General features: G+C 46.4%; 1 protein-coding gene across 1 annotated transcript in view; it reads left to right on the plus strand.

Annotated features, from left to right (window-relative positions):
• The window catches only part of LOC140197472 (FYN-binding protein 1-like), a 235,315-nt gene that overhangs the window by 61,761 nt on the left and 149,929 nt on the right, over positions 1-23,625 (plus strand). The window lies entirely within an intron of this gene.

Here is a 23,625-nt window from a genome sequence, read left to right on the forward strand (position 1 = left end):
CAGGAAGATTTGGAGGCAGAATTAGGCCATTCAGCCCATTGAGCCTCTCTGCCGTTTCATCGTGGCTGATTGATTTTCCCTCTCAACGCCCTTCTCCCCGTAACCTTTCACGCCCTGACTGATCAAGAACCAAACAAGCTCTGCTTGAAATATACCCAATGACTTGGCCTTCACAGCCACCCATTGCAATGCATTCCATAGATTCACCACCCTGTGGGTAAACAACTTCCTTCTCATCTGCCTTTCAGTAGTCAATAGCTTTCAAAGCAGTCTTGCGCACCAGTCGGTGAGTGCAGACCCAGACGCCTCTAACGCTCCTCATACTTTAACCCTTTCTTGTAGACCATTTTCCGTTCTGACCCTCCCTCCACCCCTAGACTGTGTGAGATCGGAGCCTGTCCCTGCAGAGGTCCTCGGGTCAGCGTCTGCCCAATCCCCTGCTGCGTCCTTGCTGGCCTCCCCGACTCCCGCTGCTCTGCTCCATCCCCGGAAAGATGTTCATCACACTGCCTCAGCTCAGCGGCTGGGGTAGGTGAGGACAGAACGTGTGGGCTATCGGCACGGACTGCACATTGGTGAGAGAAGGTGTTCCCGGCTCACTTCCCTGTTCAGCCGCTGTCTGTGTCCCTGCACGTCCTATCTGCTGACATTCTGCTCTCTAGTCAGGTACCATCATTGTGGTAACCAGTAGTGGTGTTGCAGAGACGGAGTCCCACAGTGATAGATAGATGGATCGATAGACATACTTTATTGATCCTGAGGTAAATTGAGTGACAGGTAGAACATAGAACAGTTTAGCACAGTACAGGCCCTTCAGCCCAGAAAATTGTGCTGACCTTTTAACCTGTTCTAAGATCAATCTAACCCTTCCCTTCTACGTAACCCTTCATTTTCCTTTTATCCACGTGCCTATCTAAGTGTCTCTTAAATGTCCCTGATGTATCTGCCTCGACCTCCAGTCCATTCCAGACACCCATCACTCTCTGCTTAAACAAAAAATCCTCCCTCTGACATCTTCCTTCAGGCTGCACGATAGCCGAGAGGCTGACGTAACGCTTTGCAGTGCAGACGATCAAAGTTCGGTTCTGCCACTGTCTCACATGAAGAATGTCCAAAGTTTATGCATTCTCTCTGTGAGCGTGTGGGTTTCCTCCGGGTGCTCCGGTTTCCTCCCACATTACACGGACATATGGGTTAGGGTCAGTGAGTTGTGGGCATGCTGTGTTGGCACCAGAAGCGTGACCACGCCTGCGGGCTGCCCCCGGCACATCCTCGGGCTGCGTTAGTGTAAGACGGTGTGTTCCGTTATGTTTTGGTGTACGAGTGACAAATGGGCGCCATGGTACCATCGCGGTTAGCGTGATGCTATTTCAGTTCAGTGTGTCAGTGCTCCAAGTTCAATTCCAACACCACCTGTAAGGAGTTTATACATTCTCCCGGTGATCTCCTGGTGATCTGGCGGGTGTCCTCTATAGACAGATTGGTTAGTAGGTTAATTGGTCATTGTAAATTCTCCTGCGATTAGGCTGGGGTTCAATAGGTGGGCTGCTGGGTGGTGTGGCTTGTTGGACCAGAAGGGCCGGTTCCCTGCAAAAGAAACCAAACCACAATAAGTTTATTCATTCATTATTTGCCATGTTGTATAATGTGGGCGATCGTGGTCTTTCCATGACCATGGTTGTTCTTGGCAGATTTTTCTGCAAAAGTAGTTTGCCATTGCCTTCAGCAGGACAGTGTCTTCACAAGATGAGCGACCCCAGCCATCATCAAAATTTCAGAGATTATCTGCCTGTTGTCAGTGGTCACATAACCAGGTCTTGTGATATATACCTGTTTCTCATTTGGCCATCCACCACCAGCTCCCGTGGCTGCACATGACCCTGATCAGGGGGGCTAAGCAGGCGCTACACCTCGCCCAAGAGCGACCTACAGGCTAGCGGAGGGAAGGCGTGCCTGACACCTCCTTTGGGAGAGACGTATCTCCACCCAGCCATCCATTTCAAATTAAATAAATAAAAATTAGGCTACTCTTAATCTTAAACTTTCTTCCACTGCACCTTAAATGGATGTCTTCTGGTATTGGGCACTGTTCCCCTGGGGAGAAAGGTGTTAGCTGTCCAATCCGTCGACGCCTCTCATCCCGTACACCGCCAGCGTTCACTTCTCATCCACCTTCACTCAGCAGAAGCGGAGCCCTTTGCATACCGTCACATCTCGAAATGCCTCCCCCCGCCCCCAGCCTAGAGCGAGTGCCTGGTGGCACCCTCACAGTGCATTTACACTCAACTCTACCTTTTCCCCCTCCAGCAGTTTCCCAATCTATTCCAAGCCAGTGCATGAAATACCTCTCAGTCTCTTGGGACCAGTTCCGTCATCTAGTAACATCAAGGCTGATCTAACTCCACACTCCACTCCACAATCCTGCTGCCTCCGGTAACCGGCATGGCACCGTAGTGTAGTGGTAAGTTCATCGCTCTACGGTGATCACCTGAAGTTAGTACATTCTTCCTGTGACCACCTGGGTAGTTGAGTCTGGGACCAGCAGGCACAGCCTCAGAATAGAGGGATGTCCATTTCGAACAGAGATGAAGAGGAGTTTCGTTAGCCCGAGATTAGATTAGATTCAACTTTATTGTCATTGTGCCGAGTACGGATACAAAGCCAATGAAATGCATTTAGCATCTGACCGGAAATGCAAAGAATAGTGTTATTTACAAAATAACTGCGAATAAAAAAAGTGCTACAGCACACAAATATAAAAGTACTGAGACAGTGCAATACTGCTTAGCGCTGTGGTGAGAGGTTCAGCAGTGTCACAGCCTCAGGGAAGAAGCTCTTCCTGTGCCTGCTGGTGCAGGAGCAGAGGCTCCTGTAGAGCCTACCGGATGGGAGGAGAGTAAAAAGTCCATGGTTAGGGTGAGATGCATCCCTGATAATGCTTTTCGCCCTGCCCAGGCAGCGTTTATGGTAGATGTTCTCAATGGTGGGCAATTGGGTGCCGAGAATCCGCTGGGCAGTTGTCACCACACACTGGAGTGGTTTGCGGTCCGATACGGGACAATCTGTAGAATTCATTGCCATAGACGGCTGTGGAGGCCAAGTGATTGATTACATTTGAAGTGGAGATTGATAGATTCCTGTTTAGTCAGGGTGTCAAAGGTTTCGAGAGAAGGCAGGATGACGAATCAGCCATGAAGGAATGGTGGAACAGACTCAGTGGGCCGGACGGCCTGATTGTTCTCCTATGTCTTGTGACTTTCTCTGGGTACGCCAGCTTCCTCCTACGTTCCAAAGACGTATGAATTAGTCGTTGTGGGCATGCGATGTTGGTGCCAGAAGTGTAGCGACATTTTGCGGGCTGCCTCCTGCGCAATCTGACGCCAATGACACATTTCACTGTGCTTCTATGTACATGTGACTAGTAAAGCTGGCCTCGCTGTAAACCTTTCATCTCCAGCTTATTGAGAATCGATCCATCTCAGCTTTGAAAATGTTCAAAGGCTTTCCAGGGTTGGGGTCCAATAACTAGGGCGCACAGGTCAGAGGCTAGAGGTTTAGCGTCATAGAACATAGACCAGTACAGCACAGAAACGGACCCTTTGGCCCACAATGTTGTGCTGAACCAGATCAATTAGTAATCAAATGACCAATTAAACTAATCTCCTCTGCCTACACAATGCCAATATCCTTCTATTTTCCTCACATTCATGTGCCTATTTAAAGTCCCTCATCTATTTCCCCAGGCAGAACATTCCAGGCACGCACCGCCCTCTGTGTAAAAATCATAATCTTATAGACCTCTGGCAGATCTCCCTTTTGCCTTCACCACTCCGGGAAAAACAACCCAAGTTTGAACAACCTCTGGTTATTGCACATGCTTCCTAATCCGGGCAGTATCCTGGTAAACCTCTTCTTCACCCTCTCCAAAGTCTTGACATCCTTCCTACAATGGCGGCGTCTACAGCTGTATGCAGTTCTCCAAATCAGCCTAACGAGAGTTTTACAAAGCTGCAACACAACCTCTGGTAGCAATACTGCACAGAAACAGGCCCCTCCGCCCAAGGAGTTTGTGCCAGCCACTGAAGATGGTATGTTGGGAGCCGTTCAGAGGAGGTTAATGAGGAAAGGATGAACAGTTTTGAGTTCATCAGCTGGAACTTAGAGTAAGGGGTACTGAACTGAAGACTCTTAACAGGGTGGGTGAGGGGAAGATGATCTCTCTTGTGGGAGAACTTTGAGCTGTGGTCACTGTGTAAATATGAAGGTGAGGGAGAGGTGGAGAACTAAATCATAAACGCAAGAGATTCTGCAGACGCTGGCAATCCAGAGCAACACACACAAAATGCTGGCGATTCTCAGCAGGTCAGGCAGCATCTATGGAAATGAATAAGCAGTTGATAGGTGTGAACGTATTTGCCGGATAGTATGTTGCCTCCTAGGCACCAGGGTCCAGGACATCTCGAATCGAGTCCTCAGTATTCTTAATTGGAGCCAGAGGTCGTGGTCCATGTAGGTACCAATGACATGGGTAGGACGAGTGACGAGGTTCTGCATCGGGGATTCAGGGAGTGGGGTGCTAAGTTAAAGGACAGGACCTCCAGCACGTGCCATATGCTAGTGAAGCCAGAACTAGGAAGATTAGAAACATAGAAAACCTACAGTGCAATACAGGCCCTTCGGCCCTCAAACCTGTGCTGAACATGTCTTTACCTTAGAAATTACCCAGGGTTACCCATAGCCCTCTATTTTACTGAGCTCCATGTACCTGTCCAGGAGTCACTTAAAAGACCCTATCGTATCTGTCTTCACCACCGTCGCCAGCAGCCCATTCCACGCACTCACCACTCTTTGTGTAAAAAAAACTTACCCCTGGCATCTCCCCTGTACCTACTTCCAAGCACCTTAAACCTGTGCCATTTCAGCCCTGGGAAAAAGCCTCTGACTATCCACACGGTCAATGCCTCTCAGCATCTTATACACCTCTATCAGGTCACCTCTCATCCTCCGTCGCTCCAAGGAGAAAAGGCCAAGTTCACTCAACCTATTCTCATAAGGCACGTCATCCAATCCAGGCAACATCCTTGTAAATCTCCCCTGCACCCTTTCTATGGTTTCCACGTCCTTCCTGTAGTGAGGTGACCAGATTTGAGCACAGTACTCCAAGTGGGGTCTGACCAGGGTCCGATATAGCTGCAACATTACCTCTCGGCTCTTAAACTCAATCCTACGATTGATGAAGTATGCCTTCTTTACTACAGAGTCAACCTGCGTAGTAGTCCTATGGACTCGGATCCCAAGATCCCTCTAATCCTCCACACTGCCAAGAGTCTTACCATTAATACTATATTCTGCCATCATATTTGGCCTACCAAAATGAACCACCTCACACTTATCTGGGTTCAACTCCATCTGCCACTTCTCACACTCTCAGCCCAGTTTTGCATCCTATCGATGTCCCGCTGTAACCTCTGACAGCCCTCCACACTATCCACAACCCATCCTCCCACTTCCTCATCCAGGTCATTTATAAAAGTCACGAAGAGAAGGGGTCCCAAAATAGATCCCTGAGGCACACCACTGGTCACCGAGCTCCATGCAGAATATGACCCGTCTACAACCACTCTTTGCTTTCTGTGGGCAAGCCAGTTCTGGATCCACAAAACAATATTCCCTTGGATCCCATGCCTCCTTACTTTCTCAATAAGCCTTGCATGGGGTACCTTATCAAATGCCTTGCTGAAATCCATATACACCACATCTACTGCTCTACCTTCATCAATGTGTTTAGTCACATCCTCAAAAAATTCAATAGACCTGCCTTTGACAAAGCCATGCTGACTATTCCTAATCCTATTATACCTCTCCAAATGTTCATAAATCCTGCCTCTCAGGATCTTCTCCATCAAATTACCAACCACTGAAGTAAGACTCACTGGTCTATAATTTCCTGGTCTATCTCGACTCCCTTTCTTGAATAATGGAACAATATCTACAACCCTCCAATCCTCCGGAACCTCTCCCGTCACCATTGATGATGCAAAGATCATTGCTAGAGGCTCAGCAATCTCCTCTCTCGCCTCCCACAGTAGCCTGGGGTACATTTCATCCAATCCCAGTGACATATCCAGCTTGATGCTTTCCAAAAGCTCCAGCACATACTCTTTCTTAATATCTACATGCTCAAGCTTTTCAAATCCGCTGTAAGTCATCCCTACAATCGCCAAGATCCTTTTCCGTAGTGAATACTGAAGCAAAGTATTCATTAAGTACCTCTGCTATTTCCTCCGGTTCCATACACACTTTTCCACTGTCACATTTGATTGGTACTATTCTCTCACATCTTTTCCTCTTGCTCTTCACATACTTGTAGAATGCCTTGAGGTTTTCCTTAATCCTGTCTGCCAAGGCCTTCTCATGGCCCCTTCTGGCTCTCTTAATTTCTTTCTTAAGCTCCTTCCTGCTAACCTCATAATCTTCTAGATCTCTATCATTACCTAGTTTTTTTAACCTTTCATGAGCTCTTCTTTTCTTCTTGACAGGATTTACAACAGACTTTATACACCACGGTTCCTGTACCCTACCATTCTTTCCCTGTCTCACTGGAACAGAGGAGGTGGAGAGTCTGCAGAGGGATATAGATAGGTTGAGTGAGTGGGCCAAGGTCAGGCAGATGGAATACAACGTTGGTAAATGCAAGATCATCCACTTTGGAAGGAATAATAGAAGAGCAGATTATTATTTAAAAGGTAAAAGATTGCAGCATGCTGTTGTGCAGAGGGACTTGGGAGTGCTTGTTCATGAATCGCAAGAAGTTGGCTTGCAGGTACAGCAGGTTATTAAGAAGGCAAACGGAATGTTGGCCTTTATTACTAGAGGGGTTGAATTCAAGAGCAGGGAGGTCATGCTGCAACTGTACAGGGTACTGGTGAGGCCGCACCTGGAGTACTGTGTGCAGTTCTGGTCTCCATACTTGAGGAGGGATATACTGGCTTTGGAGGCAGTGCAGAGGAGGTTCACCAGGTTGATTCCAGGGATGAAGGGGTTAACCTGTGAGGAGAGATTGAGTCGCCTGGGACTATACTCTCTGGAATTCAGAAGAATGAGAGGGGATCTTATAGAAAGATACAAAATTTTGAAAGGGATAGGTAAGATAGAAGTAGGAAAGTTGTTTCCATTGGTAGGTGAGACTAGAACTAGGGGACATTGCCTCAAGATTCAGGGGAGAAGATTTAGGACGGAGATGAGGAGAAACTGTTTTTTCCCAGAGAGTGGTGAATCTGTGGAATTCTCTGCCCAGGGAAGCAGTTGAGGCTTCTTCACTAAATATATTTAAGAAACAGTTAGATAGGTTTTTACATAGTAAGGGAATTAAGGGTTATGGGGAAAAGGCAGGTAGATGGAGCTGAGTTTATGGACAGATCAGCCATGATCTTATTGAATGGTGGGGCAGGCTCGATGGGCCGGATGGCCTAATCCTGCTCCTATTTCTTATGTTCTTACGTTTCTTATGAACGAACCTATGCAAATATCCCCTGAACATTTGCCACACTTCTTCCAGACATTTCCCTGAGAACATCTGTTCCCAATGTATGCTTCCAAGTTCCTGCCTGATAGCCTCATATTTCCCCTTACTCCAATTAAATATTTCCGTAACTTGTCTGTTCCTATCCATCTCCAATGCTAGAATTGTGATCACTATCTCCAAAATGCTCTCCCACTGAGAGATCTGACACCTGACCAGGTTCATTTCCCAATACCAGATCAAGTAGAGCCTCTCCTCTTGTTGGCTTATCTACATATTGTGTCAAGAAACCATCTTGAACACACCTAACAAACTCCACCCCATCTAAATCCCTCGCTCTAGGGAGCTGCCAATCGATATTTGGGGAAGTAAAATCTCCCACCTCAACAACCCTGTTATTATTACTCCTTTCCAGAATCTGTCTCCCTATCTGCTCCTCGATGTCCCTGTTACTATTGGGTGGTCTGTAAAAAAACACCCAGTGGAGTTATTGACCCCTTCCTGTTCCTAACTTCCACCCATAGAGACTCCGTAGACAATCCCTCCATTACTTCCTCCTTTTCTATGACAGTGACACTATCTCTGATCAACAGTGATCCCACCTCTTTTGCCTCCCTCCCTGTCCTTTCTGAAACATCTAAAGCCTGGCACTCTAAGTACCCATTCCTGCCCCTGAGCCATCCAAGTCTCTGTAACAGACACGAGATCATAGCTCCAAGTACTGATCCACGCTGTAAGCTCATCCGCTGTTTTCATAATAGTCCTGGCATTAAAATAGACACGTCAAACCATCGGTCTGAGTGCGTCCCTTATACAGTGGCAAAGGAGTTGATGCAGAATGGAGGGCATCCGATTTTTGAATCACTGGCCTCTGTTCCAGGGAAGGTGAGACCTGAACAGAAGAGGCAGTTTGCAACTGAACTGGAGGGGAGTGATGTTCTAGCAGGAAGGTCCGTTAGTGCTGCATTGTGGGGTGGGGTTTGTGAGGGGGGGAGCCAGAGTGCCACAACAGTTAGTGGAGAGGTGCTGGAGGCAGATGTTGTTGAGACCTCAGACAAAGCCAGGAAACAAAAGGTGGGATGGTGCGATCAATGTCCTGAGCTGCATACTTCTTGCATTGAAATATATCGTAGAAAAGGCAGATGAGCTCAGGGCATGGATCAACACCTGGAAATATGATATTGTGGCCAGTAGTGAGACTTGGTTGTGGGGGCGGGGGGCAGGACTGGCAGCTCAATATCCTGGGGTCCCATTCTTTTAGACGCGACGAAGTGGGAGTGATTAAAGGAGGAGGGCTGGTGTTACCGGTTAGGGAAAGTATCACGGCAGTGTCTGTCAAGACAGTCTAGAGAAATTGTCTAGTGAGGCATTTTGGGTGGAACTGAGAAATAAGAAAGATTTGACCATGTTAATGGGACTATGTTACAGACAATAGACAATAGGTGGAGAAGTGGGTCATTCGGTCCTTCTAGCCAGCACCGCCATTCACTGTGATCATGGCTGATCATCTACAATCAGTACCCCTTTCCTGCCTTCTCCCCATATCCCTTGACTCCACTATCTTTAAGAGCTCTATCTAACTGTTTCTTGAAAGCATCCAGAGAATTGGCCTCCACTGCCTTCTGAGGCAGAGTATTCCACAGATCCACAACTCTCTGGGTGAAAAAGTTTTTCCTCAACTCCGTTCTAAATGGCCTACCCCTTATTCTTAAACTGTGGCCTCTGGTTCTGGACTCACCCATCAGCGGGAACATGCTTCCTGCCTGCAGCATGTCCGATCCCTTAATAATCTTATATGTTTCAATAAGATCCCCTCTCAGCCTTCTAAATTCCAGAGTATACAAGCCCAGTTACTCCAATCTTTCGACATATGACAGTCCCGCCATCCCGGGAATTAACCTTGTGAACCTACGCTGCACTCCCTCAGTAGATCACCCAGCAGTCCTAGGGACCTAGAGGAACAAATTTGCAGAGAGATTGCAGACTGTTGCAAGAAACAAGGTTCGTATAGTAGGTGATAATTAACTTTCTGCATATTGATGGGGAATCCCAGACTGTAAAAGGCCCGGATGACAGAGTCTGTCAAGTATGTTCAGGAAAGTTTCCTTCATCAGTGCAAAGTCCCAACGAGCGAGTGCGTGATACCTGATCTGCTATTATGGAATGAGACAGGGCAGGTGAGACAAGTTTATGCAAGGAAACACTTTGAATCCGGTGACCACAATACCACTAGTTTCAAAATAAATATGCAAAAGATGGGTCTGGTCCATGGGTTGAGATTCTAAATTGGAGGAAGACCAATTTTGATGGTATCAGAAATGATCTGGCAAGTGTCGAAAGGGACAGGCTGTTTTCCGGTAAAGGTGTTCTTGGTAAGTGGGAGGCCTTCAAAAGGGAAATTTTGAGAGTATAAAGCTTGTACGTGCCTGTGTGAATACAAGGTAAAGATAACAAGTGTGAGGATCCTTGGTTTTCAAGAGATATTGAGGCCCTGGTCAAGAGAAAAAAGGAGGTACTTAGCAAGCATAGGCAGGCAGGAACAGGTGAGGTGCTTGTGGAGTATAGGAAATGCAAGAGAACACAAGAAAGAAATCAGGAGGGGCGAAAGGAAGGAATCAGGCTGCCCTAAGAGACAAGGTGAAGGAGAATCCTAAGGGATTCTCAGACATCCCACCTCTCCCGGAAGTTCCGGGAGTCTCCCGCATATTAATAGCAGCTCCCTGACACCCTCAAATTATATACAATGAGAGGGGGAGTGGGAGCGAGCATCCTGATAGGTCTGCTTAGCATAAAAAGAGACCAATCAGTTTTCTCTGTGGGCGGGCTTTACAGTCGACCTCTGTCTCTCCATCAGTTCAGTTTAGTATCCTGCACCGCCATGGCAGAGTGTTTCAAAAAAAGAATATATAAAACGTACGTCACTGCAGACTACACTAAAGTGTACACTGCCTAATAGGGGTCAAAATAATGACAGTGTTGCTTGCTGCACTGTTTGCAACAGTGACTTTTCTATTGTCCGTGGTGGGTTAAGACTGTAAAAGACATGTTGAGGTGAGTTTAACAGGTGTCATTCGTTCATTAGCATAGCTAATGTTATTTAAACTAGCTGCTGGCTGCTAAGGAGCTGCTCTATTGCAGACATCCCACCTGTCCCGGAAGTCACCCGCAAATTGATGGTGCTACCTCCCTGAAATGAGTTTTTGCAGGGTGGGATGTCTGGATTCTACAGCTATGTTAAGAGCAAAAGGATTACAAGGGACAAAATTGGTTCTCTGGAGCATCAGAATGGTAATCGTGTGGAGCCAAAAGAGATGTGGGAGATCTTTTGCATCTGTATTTACTCAGGAGACGGACACAGAGTCTGTAGAAGTGACGCAAAGTGGCATCGACTTCATGGACCCTGTAGAGATTACAGAGGAGGAGGTGTTTGCTGTCCTGAGGCAAATCAGGGTGGATAAATCCCCAGGGCCGGACAAAGTGTTCCCTCAGCAAATGCAGAAATTGCCAGGGCTGTAGCAGAGATACTTAAATCAACATTAGTGACAGATGAGGTACCAGAAGATTAGAGGATAGCCAATGTTGTTCCGCTGTTTAAGAAAGACTCTAAAATTAAACCAGGAAATTATAGGCCGGTGAGTCTGAAATCAATAGTGGGAAAGTTACTGGAAGGTATTCTAAGGGACTGGTGTATGAGTATTTGGATAAACATGCATTGATTAAGGATAGTCAGCATTGCTTTGTGCGTGATAGGTCATGTCTAATTGACCTTAGAGTTTTTCGAGGGAGTTATCAGGAAAGTGGATGAAGACAAGGCAGTAAGTGTTGTCTACGTGGACTTTTGTAAGGCATTTGACAAGGATCCACATGGCAGGCTGGTCAAGGAGCTTCATTCACTCAGCATTCAGGATGAGGTGGTAAATTGGATTAGACATTGGCTTCATGGAAGAAACCAGAGAGTGGTAGTAGAGGGTTGCCTCTCTGACTGGAGGCCTGTGACTAGTGGTGTGCCAAAGGGATCAATGCTGGGTCTGTTGTTGGTTGTCATCTATATCAACGATTTGGATCATGGTGTGGCTAAATGGATCAGCATATTTGCAGATGGCCCCAGGGTTGGGATTGTAGTGGACAGCGAGGAAGGCGATCTGGGCTTGCAGACGGATCTATATCAGCTGGAAAAATGGGCTGAAAAATGTCAGATGGAATTTAATGCAGAGAAGTGCGAGGTTTTGCTCTTCAATTGGACCAACCAAGGGTGGTCTTTCACAGTGAGTGAATGGTAGGGTGCTGAGGGTGTGATAGCACAAAGGGATCTAGAAAAACAGGTTCATAATTCATTCAAAGTGGTGTCATGTAGATAGCATCATAAAGACAGCTTTCGGCACATTGGCATTCAAAAATGTAATGTATTGAGTACAGGAGATGGGATGTTATGTTGAAGTTGTATAAGACGTTGGTGAGGCCTGATCTGGAGTATTGTGTGCAGTTTTGGTCACCTACCTACAGGAAAGATATAAATGAGGTTGAAAGAGTAAAGAGAAAATTTCCAAGGATGTTACTGGGTCTGGAGGACCTGAGTTATAAGGAGAGTTTGAATAGGTTAGGACTTTATTCCTTGGAATGGAGAAGATTGAGAGGAGATTTGATAGAGATATATAAACTTATGAGGGGTATAGAGAGGGTAAATTACAAGCAGGCTTTTTTTTTATAGAGGTTGAGTGGAACTACAACCAGAGATCATGGGTTAAGGGTGAAAGGTGAAAAGTTTAAGGGGAACATAAGGGGGTCATGAGATTGTGGAACAAGCTGCCAGCACAAGTGGTGCATGCGAGTTTGATTTCAATGTTTAAGAGAAGTTTGGATCAGGGACATGGGAGGTAGGGGTACGGTCCCAGTGCAGGTCGATGGGAGTGGGCAGTTTAAATGATTCAGCATGGACTAGATGGGCCAAAGGGCCTGTTTCTGGGCTGTGTTTTTCTTTGACTCTACGACTCGGGCTGAGACCCTTCATTAGGACTGGAAAGGAAGAGCAAGGAGGCCAGAATAAGAAGATGGGGGGGGGGCGGGGGAGGAGGAGGAAGATAGCTAGAAGATGATAGATGAAGCCAGGTGGGTAGGAAAGGTAATGGGTTGGAGAAGAAGGAATCTGATATGAGGGGAGAGTGGACCATTGGAGAAAGGGAAGGAGGAGGGGCACCAGGGGGAGGTGATAAGCAGGTGAGAAGAGGTAAGAGGCCAGAGTAGGGAAATGAAGAGAGGGAAAAAATATTACAGGAGGGAGAAATTGAATTTCATGCATCAGCTTGGAGGCTACCCAGACAGAATATGAGGTGTTGCTCCTCCATTCTGACAGTTGCTTCATCATAGCAAAAGAGCAGGCCATCGACATTCATCTCCATAGATGCTGCCTGACCTGCTGAATTCCAGTGTTTTGTGGGTGGAGGTTTAAATGCTGATCAGGGCAATAAAACTCTCCCTGTGTGCAGCTAGTGACCTCTTGCACAATCGTGGATGCTTTCTCATGAATGGATTGTTTTGCACACTTATTTCTCTTTGCTGCCTTGCACAACAGAGTAGTACAGCACAGTACAGGCTCTCCAGCCTTTCAACCTACTCTGAGATCAATCTAACCCTTCTCTCCCACATAACCCTCCATTTTCCCGTCATCCATATACCTACTTAAGAGTTTCTTAAAGTCCCTCTAAAGCAAGTGTTCCCAACCCTTTTATGCCATGAATCCCCAATAGCCGAGGGGTCTGTGGAAGCCAGGTTGGAAGACCCTGGTCTGATGTATCTGCCTCTGACACCACCCCTGTAAATGCATTCCATGCACCCACCATGCTCTGTATTTTTTTTTAAAAGCACTTGCATCTAACATCACCCCTATAGTTTCCTCCAGTCACCTTAAAATTATATGTCTCATATTAGCCGCTTTTGCCCTGGGAAGAAGTCTTTGGCTGTCCACTTGATCTATGCCTCTTGTACACCTCTATCAAGTCACCTCTCATCCTCCTTCACTCCAAAGAGAAAAGCCCGAGCTCACTCAACCTATCCTCATTAGACAAGTGCGCTAATCCAGGCAGCATCCTGGTCACCCTCCTCTGCACCTTCTCCAAAGCGTTCACATCCGTCCTACAGTGGGGTGACCGGAACTGAACACAATACTTATTAGCCAAAGGGTGGTGAATCTGTGGAATTCAGATGGGTGATGCATCGGGTATATTTAAGGTGAAGGTTGAAAGGTTCTTGATTAATCGGCGTCAAAAGTTATGGGGAGAAGGCAAGACAATGCGGTTGAGAAGGAGAATAAGTCAGATTCAAGAACAGTTACTATCCCTCAACCATCAGGGTCTTGAACAAAAGGGGATAACTACACTCATTTAAGGATTCTTTTATCTTATTTCAGGCTCATGATTTATTGCTATTTATTTTTATCTGCAATTGCACAGTTTGTTGTTGATTGATCCTGTTTACAGTTACTGTTCTATGGATTTGCTAAGTATGCCTGCAGAAAAATAATCTCAGGATTGTAGGTGGTGACATGATATACTCTGATAATGAATTTTACTTTGAACTTAAATCAGCCATGATGGAATGGTGGAAAGGACTTGATAGACCAATGGCCTAATTCTGTTCCAAAGTCTTATGGACTCCAGATGTGGTCTCACCAGGGTTGAATAGATTTGCAACATTATCTTGTGGCTCTTGAACTCAATCTCCTGACTAATGAAGGCCAACATACCAATTATGATCAGCTCAAAAACTTCAAAGTAAATTTATTATCAAAGTACATATATGTCACCATATACAACCCTGAGATTCATTTTCTTTCTGGCATTGGAGACCCTATAGTCAGGGGAGCAGACAGGAGATTTTGTCGACGTGAGAAGGACACCCGCATGGTTTGTTGCCTCCCGGGTGCCAGGGTCCAGGATGTCTCTGACCGGGTGCACGACATCCTGGTACGAGAAGGAAAGAAACCAGACGTCGTGATACATGTTGGTACCAATGACATAGGCAGGAAGAGGGATGAGGTCCTGAAGTGTGAGTTTCGGGAACTAGGCAGAAGGTTGAAGAACAGGACCTCAAGGGTGGCGTTCTCAGGATTGCTGCCAGTGCAACATGATAGTGATGGTAAGAATTGGAGGAGATGGCAGTTGAATGCATGGCTGAGGAGTTGGTGCAGGGAGCAGGGTTTTAATTTTTGGATCATTGGGATCTCTTCTGGGGAAGGTGGGACCTGTACAGATTGGATGGGTTGCACCTGAACTCAAGGGGGAGCAATATCCTTGCAGGTAGGTTTGCTAGCATAGTTCGGGAGGGTTTAAACTAATTTGCAAGGGGGATGGGACCCGGAGTAATAGAGCAGTGAAAGAAGTGCATGGAGTAATAGAGCAGTGAAAGAAATGCATGGCCAGATCTAACATATAGAGAGGCTTTGAGGAAAGAAAAGCAGAATAAAGGGTGTAAAGGTAGTAAGGTAGAAGGACTGAAGTGTGTGTACCTCAATGCAAGAAGCATCAGGAACAAAGGTGATGAACTGAGAGCTTGGATACATACGTGGAATTATGATGTAGTGGCCATTACAGAGACTTGGTTGGCACCAGGGCAGGAATGGATTCTCAATATTCCTGGATTTCAGTGCTTTAAAAGGGATGGGGGGTGGGGGAAGGGGAGGAGGGGTGGCATTACTGGTCAGAGATACTATTACAGCTACAGAAAGGGTGAGTAATGTGGCAGGATCCTCTTTTGAGTCAGTATGAGTGGAAGTCAGGAACAGGAAGGGAGCAGTTACTCTATTGGGGGTATTCTATAGGCCTCCTGGTAGCAGCAGAGATACCGAGGAGCAGATTGGGAGGCAGATTTTGGAAAGGTGCAAAAATAACAGGGTTGTTATCATGGGTGACCTTAACTTCCCTAATATTGATTGGCACCTGATTAGTTCCAAGGGTTTAGATGGGGCAAAGTTTGTTAAGAGTGTCCAGGACAGATTCCTGTCACAGTATGTGGACAGGCCAACTAGGGGGAATGTCATACTAGATCTAGTACTAGGTAATGAACTGGGTCGGTCATAGATCTCTCAGTGGGTGAGCATCTGGGGGACAGTGACCACCACTCCCTGGCCTTTAACATTATCATGGAAAAGGATAGAATCAGAGAGCACCGGAAAATTTTTAATTCGGGAAGGGCAAATTATGAGGCTATAAGGCTAGAACTTGTGGGTGTGAATTGGTATGATGTTTTTGCAGGGAAATGTACTATGGACATGTGGTCAATAGAACCATAGAACCATAGAAACTACAGCACAGAAACAGGCCCTTTGGCCCTTCTTGGCTGTGCCGAACCATTTTCTGCCTAGTCCCACTGACCTGCACACGGACCATATCCCTCCATACACCTCCCATCCATATATCTGTCCAATTTGTTCTTAAGTGTTAAAAAAGAACCCGCATTTACCACCTCGTCTGGCAGCTCATTCCATACTCCCACCACTCTCTGTGTGAAGAAGCCCCCCCTAATGTTCCCTTTAAACTTTTCCCCCCTCACCCTTAACCCATGTCCTCTGGTTTTTTTATCCCCTTGCCTCAGTGGAAAAAGCCTGCTTGCATTCACTCTATCTATACCCATCATAATTTTATATACCTCTATCAAATCGCCCCTCATTCTTCTACGCTCCAGGGAATAAAGTCCTAACCTATTCAACCTTTCTCTGTAACTGAGTTTCTCAAGTCCCAGCAACATCCTTGTAAACCTTCTCTGCACTCTTTCAACCTTATTTATATCCTTCCTGTAATTTGGTGACCAAAACTGAACACAATACTCCAGATTCGGCCTCACCAATGCCTTATACAACCTCATCATAACATTCCAGCTCTTATACTCAATACTTTGATTAATAAAGGCCAATGTACCAAAAGCCCTCTTTACAACCCTATCTACCTGTGACGACACTTTTAGGGAATTTTGTATCTGTGTTCCCAGATCCCTCTGTTCCACTGCACTCCTCAGTGCCTTACCATTAACCCTGTATGTTCTACGTTGGTTTGTCCTTCCAACGTGCAATACCTCACACTTGTCAGTATTAAACTCCATCTGCCATTTTTCAGCCCATTTTTCCAGCTGGTCCAAGTCCCTCTGCAGGCTCTGAAAACCTTCCTCACTGTCTACTACACCTCCAATCTTTGTATCATCAGCAAATTTGCTGATCCAATTTACCACATTATCATCCAGATCATTGATATAGATGATAAATAACAATGGACCCAGCACTGATCCCTGTGGCACACCGCTGGTCACAGGCCTCCATTCAGAGAAGCAATTCTCTACCACCACTCTCTGGCTTCTTCCATTGAGCCAATGTCTAATCCAATTTACCACCTCTCCATGTATACCTAGCGACTGAATTTTCTGAACTAACCTCCCATGCGGGACCTTGTCAAAGGCCTTACTGAAGTCCATGTAGACAATATCCACTGCCTTCCCTTCATCCACTTTCCTGGTAACCTCCTCGAAAAACTCCAACAGATTGGTCAAACATGACCTACCAGGCACAAAGCCATGTTGACTCTCCCTAATAAGCCCCTGTCTATCCAAATGTTTGTAGATCCTGTCTCTTAGTACTCCCTCCAATAACTTAACTACTACTGACGTTAAACTCACCGGCCTATAATTTCCCGGATTACTTTTCGATCCTTTTTTAAGCAACGGAACAACATGAGCCACTCTCCAATCCTCTGGCACTTCACCCGTAGACAGCGACATTTTAAATACTTCTGCCAAGGCCCCCGCAATTTCAACACTAGTCTCCTTCAAGGTCCGAGGGAACACCCTGTCAGGTCCCGGGGATTTATCCACTTTAATTTTCCTCAAGACAGCAAGCACCTCCTCCTTTTCAATCTGTACAGTTTCCATGGTCCCACTACTTGATTCCCTCAATTCCATAGATTTCATGCCAGCTTCCTTAGTAAATACAGACGCAAAAAACCTATTTAAGATCTCACCCATTTCCTTTGGTTCCGCACAAAGCCGACCACTCTGATCTTCAATGTTTAGAGATCTCTTGCAGGATGTTAGGGATAAATTGGTCCCGGTGAGGAAGATAAAGAATGGTAGGGTGAAGGAACCATGGGTGACAAGTGAGGTGGAAAATCTAGTCAGGTGGAAGAAGGCAGCATACATGAGGCTTAGGAAGCAAGGATCAGATGGGTCTATTAAAGAATATAGGGAAGCAAGAAAGGAGCTTAAGAAGGGGCTGAGAAGAGCAAAAAGGGGGCATGAGAAGGCCTTGGCAAGTAGGGTAAAGGAAAACCCCAAGGCATTCTTCAATTATGTGAAGAACAAAAGGATGACAGGAGTGAAGATAGGACTGATTAGAGATAAAGATGGGAAGATGTGCCTGGAGGCTGTGGAAGTGAGCGAGGTCCTCAATGAATACTTCTCTTCGATATTTACCAATGAGAGGGAACTTGATGATGGTGAGGACAGTATGAGTGAGGTTGATGTTCTGGAGCATGTTGATATTAAGGGAAAGGAGGTGTTGGAGTTGTTAAAATACATTAGGACGGATAAGTCCCCGGGGCCTGACGAAATATTCCCCAGGCTGCTCCATGAGGTGAGGGAAGAGATTGCTGAACCTCTGGCTAGGATCTTTATGTCTCGTTGTCCACGGGAATGGTACCAGAGGATTGCAGGGAGGCGAATGTTGTTCCCTTGTTCAAAAAAGGTAGTAGGGATAGTCTGGGTAATTACAGACCAGTGAGCCTTACGTCTGTGGTAGGAAAGCTGTTGGAAAAGATTCTTAGAGATAGGATCTCTGGGTATTTAGAGAATCATGGTCTGATCAGGGACAGTCAGCATGGCTTTGTGAAGGGCAGATTGTGTCTAACAAGCCTGATAGAGTTCTTTGAGGAAGTGATCAGGCATATAGATGATGGTAGTGCAGTGGATGTGATCTATATGGATTTTAGTAAGGCATAGTCAGAAGGCATGGGATCCAGGGAAGTTCGGCCACGTGGATTCAGAACTAGCTTGCCTGCAGAAAGCAGAGGGTGGTGGTGGAGGGAGTACATTCAGATTGGAGGATTGTGACTAGTGGTGTCCCACAAGGATCTGCTCTGGGACCTCTACTTTTCGTGATTTTTATTAACAACCTGGATGTGGGGGAGAAGGGTGGGTTGGCAAGTTTGCAAACGACACAAAGGTTGGTGGTGTTGTAGATAGTGTAGAGGATTGTTGAAGATTGCAGAGAGACATTGATAGGATGCAGAGGTGGGCTGAGAAGTGGCAGATGGAGTTCAACCCGGAGAAGTGTGAGGTGGTACATTTTGGAAGGACAAACTCCAAGGCAGAGTACAAAGTAAATGGCAGGATACTTGGTAGTGTGGAGGAGCAGAGGGATCTGGGGGTACATGTCCACAGATCCCTGAAAGTTGCCTCACAGGTAGATAGGGTAGTTAAGAAAGCTTATGGGGTGTTAGCTTTCATAAGTTGAGGGATAGAGTTTAAGAGTCGCGATGTAATGATGCAGCTCTATAAAACTCTGGTTAGGCCACACTTGGAGTACTGTGTCCAGTTCTGGTCGCCTCACTATAGGAAGGATGTGGAAGCATTGGAAAGGATACTGAGGAGATTTACCAGGATGCTGCCTGGTTTAGAGAGTATGGATTATGATCAGAGATTAAGGGAGTTAGGGTTTACTCTTTGGAGAGAAGGAGGATGAGAGGAGACATGATAGAGGTGTACAAGATAATAAGAGGAATAGATAGAGTGGATAGCCAGCGCCTCTTCCCCAGGGCACCACTGCTCAATACAAGAGGACATGGCTTTAAGGTAAGGAGTGGGAAGTTCAAGGGGGATATTAGAGGAAAGTTTTTTACTCAGAGAGTGGTTGGTGCGTGGAATACACTGCCTGAGTCAGTGCTGGAGGCAGATACACTAGTGAAGTTTAAGGGACTATTAGACAGGTATATGGAGGAATTTAAGGTGGGGGGTTATATGGGAGGCAGGGTTTGATGGTCAGCACAACATTGTGGGCCGAAGGGCCTGTACTGTGCTGTACTATTCTATGTTCTATGTTATATACACAGTAAGTCCAACAGCCATAATAGAATCAATGAAAGACCGCACCAGTAAGGCAGGCGACCAGTGTGCAAAGCACAACAAACTGTGCAGATACAAAAGGAAGAATCAGAATCAGGGTTACTATCACCGGCATATGTTGTGAAATTTGTTAACTTTGCGGCAGCAGTATAATGCAATACATAATCATAGAAAAAAGCCATGAATTACATTAAATTTATTTATTTATATCAAATAGTTAAATAAGTATTGCAGAACTAGAATTTTAAAATAGTAGTGAGGTAGTGTTCATGGGTTCAAAGTCCATTCAGAAATCAGATGACAGAGGGGAAGAAGCTGTTCCTGAATCACGGAGTGTGTGCCTTCAGGCTTCTGTATCTCCTACCTAGTCATAGTCATACTTTATTGATCCCTGGGGAAATTGGTTTTCGCTACAGTTGCACCATAAATAATTAAATAGTAACAGAACCATAAATAGTTAAATAGTAATATGTAAATTATGCCAGTAAATTATGAAATAAGTCTAGGACCAGCCTATTGGCTCAGGGTGTCTGACCCTCCAAGGGAGGAGTTGTAAAGTTTGATGGCCACAGGCAGGAATGACTTCCTATGACGCTCTGTGTTGCATCTCGGTGGAATGAGTCTCTGGCTGAATGTACTCCTGTGCCCACCCAGTACATTATGTAGAGGATGGGAAACATTGACCAAGATGGCATGCAACTTAGACAGCATCCTCTTTTCAGACACCACCGTCAGAGAGTCCAGTTCCATCCCTACAACATCACTGGCCTTACGAATGAGTTTGTTGATTCTGTTGGTGTCTGCTACCCTCAGCCTGCTGCCCCAGCACACAACAGCAAACATGATAGCACTGGCCACCACAGACTCGTAGAACATCCTCAGCATCATCCGGCAGATGTTAAAGGACTTCAGTCTCCTCAGGAACTAGAGACGGTTCTGACCCTTCTTGTAGACAGCCTCAGTGTTCTTTGACCAGTCCAGTTTATTGTCAATTCGTATCCCCAGGTATTTGTAATCCTCCACCATGTCCACACTGACCCCCTGGATGGAAACAGGGGTCACCGGTACCTTAGCTCTCCTCAAGTCTACCACCAGCTCCTTAGTCTTTTTCACATTAAGCTGCAGATAATTCTGCTCACACCATGTGACAAAGTTACCTGATGGTACAGTGAGGAAAGGGCATGCCCTGGGCGATGGGGGTCCGTAATGATGGATACCGTCTTTTTGAAGGTACCCCTGATGGAGCTGACTAAGTTTACAACTTTCTGCGGCTTATTTCGATCCGGAGCAGTGCCCCCATACCAGACAGTTTTGCAGCCGGTTAGAATGCTCTCCATGGTAGTAGACCTGTAGAAATTTGCAAGTATTTTAGTTGACGTACCAAACCTTGACAAATTCCTGATGGAAATATAGTCGCTGTCTTGCCTTCTTTGTAGCTGCATAGATATGTTAGGTCCAGGTTAGACCCTCAGAGATAATGACACCCAGAAACTTGAGACTGCTGACTCTTTCCGCTTCTAATCCCTCTGTAATTAACTGACTAACTAACTAACCAATAAATATCGAGAACATGAGATGAAGAATCCTTGAAAGTGAATCTGTAGGTTGTGGGAACGGTTCAGTGATGGGGCAAGTGAAGTTATCCCCTCTGGCTCAAGAGCCTGATGGTTGAGGAGTAATAGACAATAGGTGCAGGAGTGGGCCATTCGGCCCTTCGAGCCAGCACCGCCATTCACTGTGATCATGGCTGATCGTCCACTATCAGTATCCAGTAATAACAGTTTCTGTACAATTTGTGTAAAATCTCTGTTCTGTGTGTCATCTGTACCAATATGTCTGTAATGTTACTGCAAGCAACTTTTTCCCTGTACCAGTATCTCACCGTACCTGTGTACATGACAATACATTTGACCTGTTGCACTCCATGGTGGGATTGTGAACATAAGAGAGCATGGGAGTAAGGTGAGAGGTAAGGGGCTTAAATGGATTCTGAAGGGAAATTCAGAGGAACTGGGGCCTCCGTACGACATCCCATCCATCAGCATACAGTCCAGTCCCACATCACAGACACCACCAGGATTTTTGTGTGGTTCTAAAGTGGAAATTCTCTGCACTCCCTGTGGGTCCAGGTGGAACTTGGGACTGGAAGGTAAAGAAGGGTTAAGCCTGACACACACTCACCCTGATACAGCTCAGCACATCAGAAACCAGCTTCCCCTCCACGGACTCTGTCTACACCTCGACCCTAACACACGCTCACCCTGACACAGGTCAGCACATCAGAAACCAGCCTCCCCTTCACGGACTCTGTCTGTACTTCCTGACCCTAACACACTCTCACCCTGACACAGCTCAGCCCATCAGAAACCAGCCTCCCCTCCACGGACTCTGTCTGTACTTCCTGACCCTAACACACGCTCACCCTGACACAGGTCAGCCCATCAGAAACCAGCCTCCCCTCCACGGACTCTGTCTGTACTTCCTGAACCTAACACTCACTCACCCTGACACAGCTCAGCACATCAGAAACCAGCCTGCCCTCCACGGACTCGTCTACACCTCAACCCTGACACAGCTCAGCACATCAGAAACCAGTATAATCAAAGACCCCCCCCCCCAACACTGGACACTCTCTCTCCTCCCCTCTCCCATTGGGCAGAAGATGCCAAAGTCTGAAAGTACAGACCACCATGCCACCATGCTCGAGGACAGCTTCAAAACTGCTTTTATACGATTATTGAATGATCCCCGGTTTGATAAGATGGAATCTTGACCTCACAATCTACCTTGTTGCGATCTTGCACCTTATTGCTGGCCTGCACTGCACTCTCTCAGTGACTGTAACACTTTATCCTGCACTCTGTTACTGCTTTCTCTTGTACACTATCTCGTTGCACTATCTGTCTGGGCAGCATGCAGAACGAAGTTTATCTCAGTAAACTGTGAATGGTATTGATGGTGAGGAAGGCAGAGGCAATGTTGGCATTCATTTTGAGAGGACGAGAATATTAAAACAAGGGTGTAATGCTGAGGCTTTATCAGGCATTGGTCAGATCACACTTAGAGTGTGGGCAGTTTTGGGCCCCTTATCTGAGAGAAGATGTGCAACGTTGGTGGGGGTCTCGAGGAAGATTCCACCAATGAAGAGGATAACGTATGAGCAGCATTTGTGGAATTCAGTACTCACTGGAATTCAGAAGTATGAGGGGGGTTCTCATTGAAACCTATCCAATATTGAAAGACCTCGATAGAGTGGATGTGGAGAGGATGTTTCCTATGGTCGGGGAGCCTAGACCCAGAGGGCACAGCCTCAGAATAGAGGAACCTCCATGTAGAACAGAGATGAAGGAGGAATTTCTTCAGGCAAAGGGTGGTGAAGTCGTTGGATATGTTTAAAGCGGAGGTTGACAGGTTCTTGATTAGTCAGGGTGTCAAAGGTTACGGGGAGAAGGCAGGAGAATGGGGTTGAGAGGGATGGTAAATCAGCCGTGATGGAATGGTGGAGAGGACTCAATGGGCTGAGTGGCCTCATTCTACTCCTGTGTCTTTTGGGCTGCTTACTGGTCAGCGTAGATGTGGTGGGCCGAAGGGCTTGCTTCTGTGTGCCAGGTGCAGTCTCACTGACACCCATCCAGTCAGGGACTGCACTGGAATTCCGCTCTGCCCGACAGCGTGGCGGCTTCAGTTCCTCATTTCTCCTCAGTGACAGAGGGTAAGAGCTGATTGATTAAGCAGTTTGTTTATTTATTTGTCTACCTATCTATCAATTTATTTATGAACATGCAGAGCAAAACAGGCCCTTTGAGCGGTTCCGCCCAGCAAGCCCTGGTTTAACCCTTGCACGACCATGGGACAATTTCCCATGACGATTTAAGCTACTACGCAGTACGCCTTTGGACTGTGGGAGGACCCGGAGAAAACGTACACATTCCATGGGGAGGGTGTACAGACTCCTTACAGAGAGTGTAGGAATTGAACTCTGAATTCCGATGCCCTGAGCTGGAATA

The sequence above is a fragment of the Mobula birostris genome, chromosome 5 (genome assembly GCF_030028105.1).
Source record: "Mobula birostris isolate sMobBir1 chromosome 5, sMobBir1.hap1, whole genome shotgun sequence".
Lineage (NCBI taxonomy): Eukaryota > Metazoa > Chordata > Chondrichthyes > Myliobatiformes > Myliobatidae > Mobula > Mobula birostris.